Raw genomic sequence first — 14,752 nt, 5'->3', positions numbered from 1 at the left:
AAAAAAAAAAAAAAAAAAAAAAAAAAAAATATTCCGACGAACTGATAACCTCCTCCTTTTTTGGAAGTCGGTTAATACAAGGTGATTTGTTCAGGCTCTGGTAAGATATTAAACAGCCACCTCTTCGTGGGACAGAAATTTTATTTCCTTCGACATTGGATAGAACCTCTCCATGTCATTTCAAACCAAGGGAGGTTTTAGACAAGGCGACTACCTTTCGTTCCACTTCTTCGGTCTGATGCTAAGAGACGTAATGCGAAATCCCAACAGGGCATAGAACGATTGTTCGCGTAATGGGATACTCAAATCTCAAAATCGTCATACCGTCATTTTATATTAGGCCGAACAAAGATGAAAAGGGTTTGGGGACTTTCGATAGAATTATTCTGCACAAGATCGATGGCTTTGCTCGCATGCGGCATGGGTGCGGAAGAAGATGGTATGACGAAATATACGAGCTTTTAAACGATGAAAGCTCAGCCCACACCGGCTAGAATGAATGGCAAAGACTTGAGCAGTTTGACATACACCATTTTAATAATCTTCGTTTGCCTAAAAAATGATTTAAGTATGTACATGCATACAGACTTGCGTGATGAATATATGTATTGGTAACGTACCGAAAACACGAAAGTATAAATATTCATAAACTTAATTTGACATTCGACTTTAGACGTATGTATTTTTTAGAATTTAGCAACTTGAACTACCTCATGCAATCTTATCTACAAATGAACATAAAATCAAATGGTAAAAGCACAGCAGCCATTGGGGCTCAACTTTAGTTATTGTTTCGGTTAGTCAGTCAGAATTTCACCTTGACAATTGTTGATCAAATGTTGCCGCCATCAGAGTTGATCGTCATAGCCGGCGGCGGCAGTAGCGGCGGTAATGGAAAACGTGTTGTTATTACGGCCAAATTCCACACATACATACATACAGACAGATATAAACGCCTTGATTGCTATTTCGTATTGTTGCATTTGCTGTTGTTGTTGGTGTTATTGTAATTTTCATTGTTATTCTTGCTGCTGCAGTCAAAGCATGCAACCGAAAAAAATTGTCATTTCGCAATGTGAGTCACCGCAATAAAGGCAAAGGAAACAACAAATTGTTTGATGCATACAATAGGGCGGGTCATTTTTTTTGGACTATGTGCTTATATCATACGAAGATTCTACGTGTAATTCTAAGCAAATTTTCTCAAAGAAACCATGGGTCTAAAACGAATTTGAAGTTTGCGAAATTGCGAAAATGGGTTTCCAAAAAAATGTAAAATTTTTCACTTTTGCGCCCTCTGGCGGAAGTTTTAAGAAAAATGTAAGTACGGATATGAATTCCTTATACCAAAAAACCTCTTAAAGCTTGTTTTTATACAAATTTTAAGCAGTTCTTTACGGTACTACGGTGAAACGCAAAGAAACCTATTTTCGCAATTTGACAAACTCTAAAATGATTTTAGTCCCATGGTTTCTTCTTGCTTAGAATTACACGTAGAATCCTTCTGTGCTATACGCTCATAGTCGAAAAAATCTCCTTACAAAATGACCCGCCCTAACATACATACATAAAATTTTTTCCACAAACTATGAATGTACGTCGAACAGTTTCAAAAGGCGTTATAAAAAATTAAGAATTCTAAAATGAAATTAGAATTTCAAAATATTGTTTGAAGGTTGTTTCGCTCTTACCGCTTTGCTGTTTGTTTTTACTTTGGCTACTAATTTTATTGCTAGCGCACTTTTTACTACGAGTATTATAATTCGGTGTCTTTGGCATGCTGTCATTATTGCTTGAGCTGAGTACTACTGAGCTGATGATTCAAGCTTTTCCTCTATTCATGATTTTAGATTTTTAGTGCTGTGTAGAATTTATAGCAGCGAATTTTGTTGCACGCTATAATTCCATTTTTATATGGAACTATGCATGTATGTACATATGTATGTATGTATATGTTTGCATGTGAACGGGCTGTTGTAAAAAACATTATTTGATAGAAATCGTAAAAACAGCAGCGGCATGGAATTTGAGATACAACGGGCATACATACACACCCTATAGTATGCATATATGTATATGCATGTACATATATAGTATCTACATACAGCTGCGGTCAATAAGATAGTAACAAAATTCAAAACGATATTGTTTGCAACTTATGTTTATTTATTTATTTTTAATAGTTTTCATTTAAAACATAGTGCGATCTATAACAGAAACTACATAAAAAAAAAGTTTCAAAGCTTGTACAAAGTTCACAAGAATTAAACAAACTTAGAAAAAAATTGCATCAAAATTTCAAACTTTTTATTGAGAATTTTTACAAAATTTTCAAGCATGAATTTTTGTAGCCCATTCAAGTTTAGTTAAATATAATACAAGTTTCAAGCCACTAAAGATTACTGTAGATTTTTTAGAATTTTTTTTTCGAGGGTGTTGAGTATTTTCTTCCATATAATGGAAAATCTATTATTAAATGTAGGTAAATATGTAAGTATCTTTTTATATACATACTTATATTATACATATCTGTATATACAGCCAACTTAAATAGCATGTATGTAAACTTAAAAGTACATTGTTTGGCTAAATAAATGTGCATGGGAACAGTTTCCGGAATTGACATTGTTTCACGTATTGAAAATTTGCGCGCTTGTAAAAACAAACAAAAAAAAAAACAACGAGAAAAAGCTGAATCCGCACAAGTAAATAGAAACAAATACAAAGTAAAGTAAAACTTTTCAAGCAGAAAAAAAGTCACTTGTTCCAAACGCCATGCAAAAACCTTGTAGCTAAAGTTTGACGTGAAAATGGACAAGACGCATGAATGTGCTATGTACATATGTATATATGTATGTACATATAAATATTTTCACGCGATATGTAGTCAAAGTACATAGTTGTATGATTTAATACCTTTGTAGGAGTATAAAGAACATGTGTATTTACATATATATATAATACAGTAAGTGTAGATACATATGTATGTACATATGTACGTACATATGTATGCATATACATTCCATTGTATACTTAGTTGAAACTACCAATAGAATTTTATAGACTTTTGGCTTATAGCCATATAACATACATATGTATATTTGTATGACTGTTTACTGTCAGTGAACGGATGTTGCCACGTCAGGCACATCCGCTACGTTTAGGTTGCATTTTAATACAAGTTTTTTTTAAGGAAAACATTTCAAAGGAAACACATTCACATACAGAAGTACAGGTTATGTACATACATATGTAAGTAAGTATATGTGTACATATGCACCTAAGTAAATCGATAATGCATATGTAAGTGCATTAGACTGGGTCGCGAAAAAAGTTTGTAATTACCCACCCTAAGTTGGAAGCTTAAATGTAGAGGATTTAAGCACTTTGAAAATTTTCGCCCTTGTGACGTTCTAAAAACAACAACATCGGAGTTTTGTTTCTATAGTATTTTTTCCTTTTATTTTTCCGATCACGAATGATCGTGAAATCAGGTTTTATATTTTTTCGGTAAAATATAATCGTTATATTGTGACTTATTTGTATAATCATGTACAAATTTGAAGTGGCTAAGAAATCGCGTTGATTTTTAATAATTCATTTTTTTTGCTGACGTCCTAAAAAATTCGAGTAAAAAGTTTAAAATTTTGGTGAAAATTCGTTAAATTTTCCTTAATTTTGTATACAGTTTGAAACTTGAATTTATATGTTTTTTTTTATGGCATGGCCAATATTTTTGTACTAAAATAACAGCATCACATTGTGAATATTTAAAACTGCAAGGGTGTACGCAGATATAATGGAGTGAGCGTACGTATTTTTGCATATAGGTATGTAAATAATTAACAGTACTTTATTCTAAATGAGAAAGAAAGTATCAATCGATATCTCCAATAAATTGGAATGAATTATCGCGGTTAAAATAGATATTGCAGTAAGAAAATGAGTCAGTACTGCGATTTGCCACCTTAAGAATTCTGGTCAGTGAACTTTTTAATTTTACACTTAAAAGTTTTATATTACTTAAGTAAATTGATTTATATTAAATTAGTTCAGTCCACTTTCCTAACTTTTGCCAAGACAATTTCGAGTAAATACGTATGAATGTACACAGCTTTAAAATTTTAATTGGCAAGAAAATGTATCAAATTCGCACAAAAGGCATGAAAGACATTCTTACGCCAGCAACCTGTTGGACTGCCAACTCAAGTACATACATATGTACATTGAAACAGGAGATGCAATGAAATCAGCTTCTTTAAGCGCGCAACATACATACATACATACATACATTTTTATGTGCACTCTTTGCGTTTAATGTCACAAGGAGGGTTAATGCAGGCATGCATAAAAGTCTAGCAATATTTTGAAATAAGATGCCACACAAAAAAAAAAACTTCCGCTTTTCGCAAAATTTGCAGCCTCTTTTCTCCCGCTACAAGCACAAACATGCGTATTTACATATTAGCCTTTTGTTGTCTGCTTAATGTGATGCCAATTAGTGTGGTCAAATGTTGTTGCTATTGAATTTTGACACCAATTAATTTGGCTATAAAGCCAGCCCTACATAAGTGAGCAGGGCGAGGTGAGGAAGAGGGCGAATGAACGAACGAACGAACGAATGTATGTGTACATATGTTTTTCACTCGCATACACATGTTTTTACACACTTTTACTTATCAACACACGATAAGCTGACTATTTATTATCTGTATGGACTTAATGTCGCTTTTAATTTCGAGCTGTGAACTTTAATTAGGCTTTAATGCATTTAATCTTCGGCAATGTGCCACAACAAATTAACTCTATTTAGGTTTATGCATTTATAATGCTTTCAATGAAATGACCACAAAGCTCGTAAAATTGCAANAAAAAAAAAAAAAAAAAAAAAAAAAAAAAAAAAAAAAAAAAAAAAAAAAAAAAAAAAAAAACACGAAATGACTAAAATAATTCGATTGCAGTGCGTTTAATAGCAGTCACCATCGCCCGCGCTTTTCGTTCCACCGATGCGATGGATTGCGTGTGACAGTGCATTCCACAGCGCACGGAGGAGCGCACACAATGTTACCAACACTTCAGTGAACTTCAGGCTTCGAGCAAAAGCGGTGTCGTCACATAAGTGTACTATAGCTATGCACTGCTATTTAGTTTATTTCATTGTGGTGTTTACCATTGGAGTTTCCAAACAATGGCACTGCCATCACTGCCACTGTCAACGTGTGCGCTCACTCACGTCACGTGACGTTCCACTTTGTTGCATTCGAGTCACATCATAAAAATATTTCTTATTTTCCCAAAACAAAAGAAATCAAGAAGCAACAACAGCAGCAGCAGCAGCAACACACAATAACATAATGATGGTAAACAAAATGTGGCTATGTGAAAAAAAAAATGTTAGAAATAAAAAAAAATTAAGAGTGGAAAATGCCTACTCGTCATCCGTAATGACAATGTCCAGCAAGCAAACTCAGTTGGGCATAAAACCAAAACAATTACAAATTATTATTTGATTTTGTTGCATTAATTTTACATATCTATATACAATAGTACGTACATAAATATATGTAAGTAGTATGTATGAAACTTTTTTTTTGGTTATTTTATTCATTCGCAGCGACAACTGTACGTGAAGCGCACCCCTCGTTAGAAAATTTGAAATAAAATGCTTCATTTTTTATGCGCTGCTTTAAAGTTTTTCTTATGTGTATTTTTTCTCATTGCTGTTGTGTATTGTCATTTTTCCGTTGCTCACCACTATTAAATGCTTCAAGTGTCACCCCAACAGTTGTCCATGAAATTGTTTATTAAAGCGAGCTGTAATGAGTTGACATTGCGACCAGAGATTCTTTTTGTGGTCAGCTGTAACATGAAAACATACGAAATAAAAAAAAACAGCAACTATTTATGAGTGTAATTGAAAGCATTTTGCAGTAGGAGTTGCCACATGATTTTCCTACCTTGAAAAAGACTTTCAGCAAACATATTGCCATGCATACTTATGTACTTACATACTAGTACATATCCGTGCACTTTGGACAAAGCAACCTGCATGCATATGTGACTTTAGTATCTAATTCTTCCTTTAGATGGGAAAAAAGCAAAATATAAATATATATTGATAAGTATAAGGATAATGGCAGAGATAAATAAAAAGGCAAAGACGCAACGACAAAGACGAAAGGCATCTATAAAAAATACAGACAAAGATTAACATTGAGATTAAGGAAAATATGAAGATGAAGATGAAGACGAAGACGAAGATGAAGATGAAGAAGAAGGAGAAGATGATCAAGATAAAGGCGAGGATGAGGACAAAGATGAATACGAAGATAAAGGAGAAGATAAAATAAAACGAAAAGTGACGAAGAAGATGAAAGTAAATATGAATAAGAGTAAGCTGGAGATGATAACTAAGTTGAAGATGAATTTACAGTCGAAGATAAAAATTGTGATGAAGATAAAAATTAATATAAAGATAAAGATATTTATAAACAAAAAGATATGGATAAAGATAAAGGTAAGTATAAGTGCAACACGACTCAGTCTTTGTTGAATTTATTGAGTATATAATTTAATTATTTTACAAAAAATCAAAAAATGGACTGCTTTAAGGTGAAAATATGTATGGACTTATGCACATATGAGCCGTTTATTTTTAAAGAGCCACTTCCACAATAAATGGCTCATGTGATCTTTTACAAATATTAGCAATCATACATTTAAAAAGCTTATCTTTGTTGGCAGCCAGTTAAGTCTTTAGCAGCAGTAAGTTTACGGTAATTCACAGTACATTCATCGACACCATCGATAATAATTTCTTATAATTTCTCGTGTCGAAAAATCGTTAGTTTTAAGACTTTTCCAACTTTTTCTAAGTTTATACCAAAAAGTTACAGTGATTGCTATTAAAATCTTAAAAAAATAAAATTATGATAGCAAAATAGGTTTCAGCAATAATCAAATATAATATAGGGATTTGTCTTTATCGACTTCTCATAAAACTATTTTATTAACGCCTAGATCAATTACTTTACTTATTTTGTATAGTAAACGAATTTTTCAAATATATTTATTTCACATTAACTCCCACATTTGGCTCTATAAATATGCAAGCATTTTCACACAAACAACAACGATTGACGCGCGGAGTAAAACTAGGTTTACTTAAATATCTAACTAAACGATTACTCGCTGACAGATTTGCTTTAATTACATTTTTATCTAATGAATCTTATTTCAACAGACTTTCCTCCTTGAATATAAAAACAAAAAACCTTCGTACATATGCATATACAATATGTATGTAAGTATGTAAGCATGTACATACGCATACACAGTACATGAGCGTTTCGATGTGTGCGTGCAACTCCGTTTTTAATGGATAGACAGGTTTTTTTTTACTATTTTTTCAAAAGATTGGAAAAAAGACGCACATAAATATTTTGCTGAACTGCAGGCGGCAGTGATCGGAATCACACGATATTAAAGGAAATTGCATAATATTTAAGAAAAACTTAATAGCTATAAGAAATAAGAAAAGGAAGCCATCAATATAATAAGCGACGTGGTAAAAAGTAGTTTTTTTTTTATAAGATAAGAAAATAAATGTAGGCAAGCAAAGCACGAATGTGACTGCTGCCACAAAACTAAAGCCAACTTAAATGCTACAACATAAAAATAAACCATAAAAGTATATTAAATAGTATTCTTGGCAAATTTGTTTAAATTTACTTGTTTGTAAAATTTTAAACATTTCGTTCTTTCACCTCGTCTCAGTTTTAACCGACTTCAAAAAAGGAGGTTATCAATTCGTCGGAATACATAGACTGCCGGAACAGAGTATTGGCACAGCAAATATTTCACCATATATGCAAACATTTTTATTCTATTTTTTCTCCGAAATTTTTTTTAAAAAAATATGGTTCATTCTACAACAAAAAACATAGATATATGTATGATCCCTAAACTTTGTGCCAAACTCGCGAAAATTCAGCAATTTTTAATCAGATTTTTAGATATTTTGGGGTATGCAGTTTTGCAGCCCATTAAATTATAGTAAAAAAAATGCAAGTTCGGAGTTCTTCAAAAATCACATTGATTTTTGAGATTCTTTTTTGTAGAAGGTGTTTTGCATTTTTTCCATATAAAGTATTTTCGAAAAAAAATTTTATATTATTTTATGTATGTTACCGTATCATTTTGGAACGCGTCAATCGATTTCGATAATTCTTTTTCTATCGGAAAGGTAGTGTCTCCGAGGTGGTCCCATACTAATTTGGTTTAGATCCGATGAAGATATTAAAAGTACTCCTAAATTTTTATATGAGAATTGAAGTCGGTTGGGTTTTTTGCTTAAAAATTACTTTTTTGTTTTTACGTCTGCCACAAATGCCGTCTACCAGCCTAGAAATTCACCAAAGCAATATTTGTTTGTATGTAAAGTAAATATGTGTATAGATGTATGTATGTATGCCTACTTGCAGCAAAGTAAGACCGTATTCCCTACAGCATAAAAACAAGAAGGTGGTAAAAGGCTCAAAAGAGGCAACGTGCGATGAGATTTCAGTTACGCGATAATAACAATAATTATTATTTTATTATTGGTTAACGAAAAAAAGTATACTAAAGTGTAAAAAAGACGCGAGCGATCGAACAGGAGGCTGCCCGAGAGAAACAAGACGGTAGGTGGCTTTAGGACGTAAGCGCGTCGTAGCAGAGATATATCAACACGAAGTTTTTAAATAACAACTAAGTCGCTAAAACTAACATACAGAAACATACCGACATATCCCTGCCGGGAATGGGGTTAGTTTGTGGCTAAATTTGAAGTACCCAACAGCCACCGAGATGTAATTTTTTAATGCGTTTTTTCTTATTCGTCCGTAATTGGCTACTTTTAAAAAGTTTTTCTGCACTGGGTTTCAACTAACTTGTAGTCAACTTATTTTTGACATAAAATATCAATAAGAAAAATTTGTGGTTATTTTTTAATTTCTTAATTTTTTGTTTATTTCGAGGTGCATTTTATTACTCCTGACTTCGCAAAAACATTTGTGAAAAACATTTTTGGCATGAGGATATTTGTATACAAACTTGTCTCAAATAAATAAACCCCGATTACGTGTGTATGACGCCTGTATTACTCTATAACTCACTTAAAGTCAACTAATAAAAGAGAGGTATTTATCGAAATCCCGCAAAAAGCTAACTACAAGTTGATCATTTTTACCATTTGCTAATTTTTTACGGCAGGGATTCTACAAACTCACACACATTGGTACATACATACATGTAGTACACGTATTGGTATTGCATTGTCTTTGGGGACCTCGTTTGTGGGGCGTATAGACCCTGCAGACAGCCAGTCGAGGCCAGTCGACTTGGTATCGAACTGATGCGTGCTGACGAACTGGCAAGACAGGCATAAAAGAGGAGCGTACCATACTGGCCGCCCTAGAAATCAAACAAGCAAAGAAGCAAAAAAAAACAAGAACAAAAATAAACGCCCTACATGCATACATGTGTGTCCTCGGAGGGAGTACAAAAGAAAAAATAAATAAATAAAAGTAAAATCGGGCAACACCCGAAAAAGGTAAAATCGCGTCACATCACATTTTGTATGCAAAAGCGTGCGTGTATTTTTATTTATATGTTGCCAAGCGCAGAAGGAAGGAAGCTTTGTGTGCTGATGTAGAATTGTATGAAACTACGTACGTACATAAGTATGTGTGTGTGTTTTTTTGTAGGTGACCTGCAGGAAAACCCAATGGTGACTATTAGGTATAACAAATTTAAGCCACTACATTCGAACAGGTATTCTGGCAGGAATTCAAAAAATGGATGAAAAATAGTATATCCACTTTTTCTATTAGTTTCATTATCTATTAGTTGCCTTAGATTAGGCTAGTTGGCGACATGTTGGACATTTCCTATATTGTTGTTATTTTCTTTTACCATTTAATATGTTTTCTTGGACCGTTGACTGTAGGTAATCAGGGCAGAGATAATTAAACCTAGGTATACGATACCGGTCAGAACTTTTGTCAGAACTGAGCCTGATAAAAGAAATGCCCTTGACCACCATAACCTCCCTGACAGGTACTCTGCTTAGGCAGCAATATTTTCCAATGTTACCATGCCCTAGACCCACACCAGCCTGATTAGCGAGTAATCCGATACAACTGAGAGAAAAATCAGGCATTCCTCGACCAGTTTTGATCACACCATGAGCATTCCTAAAGCCCTGACTTTCGCTTGGCTGTCAAAGTAAGTACCCTTCTAAACGGTATAACTTTGATACGTGGCCAGGCGCCTGACCACCTCCTTTATAGTGGCGTGAAATACGCTACAGAAATCTGGATACCTAAGCTTCAGATTAACGGAGAGGGGTTCTGACGGAACACACCTCCTCAATCTCTACCATCCAACTTCGATCTATCCGTGTATTTGTTTCCTGAAATTCGGTTTCAGAGAATATCAATCTCCCTCGCAATGATCTGGATGGACTCGCTACTTCCAAAAATGTCTGTGAATTCCATCAGACAATGACGCATTAAAGCATAATTCGCTGGACTATGGTTTCACAAGGCTAGCAGGTTACTATTTCGGAGAGATTTTACATCTCACCCTAGCGTCACGCCTCTCCGTCTTTTCAGTATTAAAAGCTAGCAGATCGATTTGTGACTACCTAAGCTTAAGTGCAACTACATAATATCATAGAAAATTCTGTCAATGAATTTCACACGACCGGCAGAGGGGATAGACAGCCTCCCCTTACCAGCTCTTACAGCGCGGCCCAAAGCAAAAGTGAGACATTAAACTCTTGCGTGTCTAACAAAGTTGGTCTTGACTTAGACCTTACTCAGGGCTTTTACTATCGGTTCGGGTGGTGCATCTTTAACAGACCCCAAGATATATCTGAAGACACCAACCACGACATATTTTGTCTTGAAAGACTGCTTATAAACTTAAAGATCGCCGGTTTTCACTAATCTTCCTTCAGAGGATTCATGTTTCAAGTACAAGAGCACCCGTCCCTAGAGGGTATTGACTAGGAAGAAAGAGAGGTTAGCGCTTGTTTCCGACTTCAGTATAAAAGTTACCCCCACCGTCCACAAAGTCTTCAAGATATTTATAAGCAACTCTCTTAGATGGGAGTGAGTTAGGGAGTTGCGCCTCTACAAGTCTTTGCATGGGAGCCATGAAGGGTTTGATGCGTTTCTTCGGTACATTGAAAGTACATTACTTGCATTTGCAAAATACTAATCTACACAAATTTAAGCTAACCAATCTCTACGTATACCGATCATCATACGATTGGCTGTAAATCTGTTCGCTAACTACAACAAAACTGATAACACATCACACAAGCTCACGTGATTTGCAAGCTAATGATCAGTTTACATATTTCAACATGAGCGCAAATGAAGAGCGGCACCCGCTACTGGTCAATAAAAGCTGATTGCACCAACCGGCGCTGGGTGGCCTATACATACATACATATGTACAGCTCGTACATCAATCGTGTTAATGGCGAAAATTATATACACGAGACTGCGCCAAGTTGCATCAAATGGCATAAACCATTATTAAAAATTAATTAGAAGAACTACTGGACGGCAGGCAAACCGTTCATCCGCCTGCCGCCAACAACGAGCTGTACAAAATTGCAGTGGAAATGCAGGCACAGCGTCGGCGGCTCAGATGAAGAGCGACGCGCGACGCAGCGGCATTGGCGATAAGTGTTTGCGGAAAAGTTAATGTGGCGTTTAAAGCGTCGGCGCGCCGAAAGTGATCCTAATTGAATAATTACAGTTTGAGAACTTACTGAAAATGCATGCGGACACATAAATACTCCATGAAGATTATAAGCAAAACATATACCGAGTACCGGTTTGTAAATAAATAAATGTTTGTGTGTGTGTGTGTGTGTAGTGGGATGGAGCTGTAAAAAAGGATGAAAAAAGAGCATTAAAAAGTTCGAATCAAAAGCAAACAGTTCAGCGGGTGTAGCTGACAGGATCGTGTGAACATTTCAGCAAATTTTATATATTGTTTTTTTCCTTTTTCCATTGTTTTCACAAGGAAACGAGTTGCAGGCGAGTTCTGTGCTCGCTCGCCTTTTAGACCTGACGTTTTTTTTTTGCTTTTGCTTTTGGGCTGGCTGATGATAAAACTGCGTGTTTATGAGCGCATATCGGCGCATTTTGATCATTTTGACTGCGTGTTTTGTGGGTGAAGAAATACCTTTCAGTCTTTTGTCTCAAAAAAAGCTGCAGTCAGTGGGGATCGCTATGCAAAGATCAAACAAAGCAGCAAAGCTGAACGGTGCAGAACAAGCATGAAAAAGGCAAAAGTGGGCCGTAACGCAGTGAACGAAAATAAACTAAAGAATATTAAAAGCGAAATCAAAAAATAAAATTAAACTTATACATATACATATACATATACATATAAAATCGCCTGACAGACTCCGCATGCCGGAACGAGATGAAGCGGCTGCAACGCCAACGAGTTGATTTAAACCGTGGCGGAACGCCGAAACGGCGCTAACGCTGCCAAATGCGGCACATAAGAAACCAAAATGAGCAAACAAAAAACCATAAAGCAAGTTGCGAAAAACCCAACGCGCATACATACATACGTATTTAAAACAATAAAAGTGCGCTGCGCGCCAAAAACGCGTCTGCTCTTGGCATCGCACGTCATCGGTGCCGTCATCAACGTCATCATGCTCCCACATAATCATCATAATGTTCATTATGACGGCGATCATCAGCAAGCAGACAACAGACGCATCGCCCACGGTGCACACCTTCTGCGAAATTTTTTGGCGCAGCCGCAACACACCAAGACGTCGAATGTTGGCGCTGAAGCATGCAACATCGTTGCCAACTACTACTACAGCGAAGTCAGTAAGTACAAGTCGTTTTTGTTTTTGCAGGCAGATGTGCTGGTTGGTGGCTGGCAGCTGCGTTCGCAATTTTAATATAAATAAATAAAAAAAATCGCAACAACTTTGTGCCGAAAAATCGCGCACACAAAGGTCATGGCATGCGACTAAAAAATTTAAATGTGTAAATATGAACGCAAGTTCTTGAATATAGCAACGACAAGGCGTACTCAGCAGCTTATCAAATGCACTGTGATAAAATTACATTTGCATTAAAATCAATTTTTTAAATTTTTTAACAAACCTCCGGAGGCAACCAACGTCTCAATGAACAACCAATAGCGGCTATCTTAAAAGCTTAGCAAAAGCTAAAACAAAAAATTTAATTTTGCTGCTCAAGTCAAGCAACAAACTAGAACAACTTGATTTAAATAAATAAGTACGCGAGTAGTTTGAACGCAGATTGTTGCACAAAAACATAAATAAATGCAATGTGATAAAAAAAAACAATAAAAGTAAAAACCAAATCACAGCGAAACGGCGAGAGAGGAAGCACAAAAAATTAATAGCAAGTAGTATGAAAAAAGCAGCGCAGAAAACCTGCTGACCGCATTTAAATCTTCGACATAATCAACTAACTACAACAGCGCTACAGAAAAGAAATTTTTATTCACAAAAAAAAAAAAAAATTTATACAAACAAGCAGCCAACAGCAACAGCGTTGAGAATAACAAGCCGAGCGATGTCCGAACAGCAAACGCCACACATCACACATCACACATCATATATCATATCTACTGTTACACGTATGTACAAATTTACTTGGTATCCATATGCGTTATGAGCGTCTGCATGCAAAATGGCATGAGAAACTTTTACACAGTAAAGCAAGATATTAGGGGTATTCACGAACCGGTGCATACTGTGTTGTTTGAACACATGGAACAACAACAATCATGCTATTTATGCTATCTATGCATCAAGCACCGGCTCGTGAATATCCCTATTGTAATTCAGCCAAATTGCTGTATTGGCGAATATTTAGACGAGCCCTTCTTGATAACATTGACTACGCAAGATTATAGGTTTTCTTAGCACTTCCACAGCTTTCAAGGATTTCTCAAAAGACGTGTTTTTATATACATCTCAAAGCTGCTGCGGTTCTCCCAGATGCAATCTTTGCATTTACATGGGGCTGTATCACCCCCTAAAAAGGTTTATTCGTCATCTCTAAGGTAGTGGAACTCTATTGTCGGAGATGGGGAGGAAAGCGGAAGCAGATACGCCCCACAAGGCTGTTCTCTTTCCACCGCTTTGAAATAAACAGGTGAGCTGCTATTTCAAGTGCAAGATACAGGCAGCTCTCAGGCTGACGGTAGTGAAAAAGCACTATCATAGTTTATTCATCTAGTACAAACCGTCTTGTAAGCTGTGGAAATTTGGTCTACAGAAACTAGCCTAAATGTCAGTCCGGATATAATGAAATTCAATCCGCTTATCAAACTAAACGAAACTCCCTCGGTAAACAGCTTCCTTCGTTGAATAATTTTACTTTGATTTCCCTTCGAAAGTCGTTATTCAAAACAGAAATCAAGGCTGGAAGCGCAGTAGTAAGGCCTGTAAATCAGCCCGCCCCACATCGTTCCCCCGGCATCATAATTTACTTCCCCAGTATGGGAAATGAGTTAAAAAGCGTATGAAATATCTAGATGGAATTAACTTCTTAATCTCAGATATATGATCTAATGAATAATATTAACGAGTATGTATACCGTAATCAACAAACCGAATCAAATGATCGGAGTCCATTATTGTCAAAATTAATTAGAGAGGTTAAAGATGTAAATGGTACTAGTATTC

The 14,752-nt window shown here is 35.6% G+C and overlaps 1 protein-coding gene and 1 long non-coding RNA gene across 3 annotated transcripts in view; one reads left to right on the top strand and one right to left on the bottom strand.

The window, feature by feature from the left end:
• The window catches only part of LOC108361240 (uncharacterized), a 14,949-nt gene extending 11,702 nt beyond the window's left edge, over positions 1-3,247 (top strand). Inside the window, exon 3 of the long non-coding RNA XR_001847266.1 lies at positions 3,236-3,247. This is a non-coding gene — a long non-coding RNA (uncharacterized LOC108361240). The remainder of the gene's footprint in view (positions 1-3,235) is intronic.
• Positions 1-14,752, bottom strand: part of Dll (homeotic protein distal-less) — a 94,645-nt gene that overhangs the window by 36,996 nt on the left and 42,897 nt on the right. The gene's annotated exons all lie outside the window — the stretch shown is intronic.

Source organism: Rhagoletis zephyria, unplaced genomic scaffold (assembly GCF_001687245.7).
Source record: "Rhagoletis zephyria isolate East Lansing unplaced genomic scaffold, Rhagoletis_zephyria_1.1 Rzeph_scaffold_00018, whole genome shotgun sequence".
In the NCBI taxonomy this organism is placed as follows: Eukaryota; Metazoa; Arthropoda; class Insecta; order Diptera; family Tephritidae; genus Rhagoletis; species Rhagoletis zephyria.
Note: the sequence above shows the minus strand (reverse complement) of the source record. Positions and strands in the feature narration are given on the sequence as shown.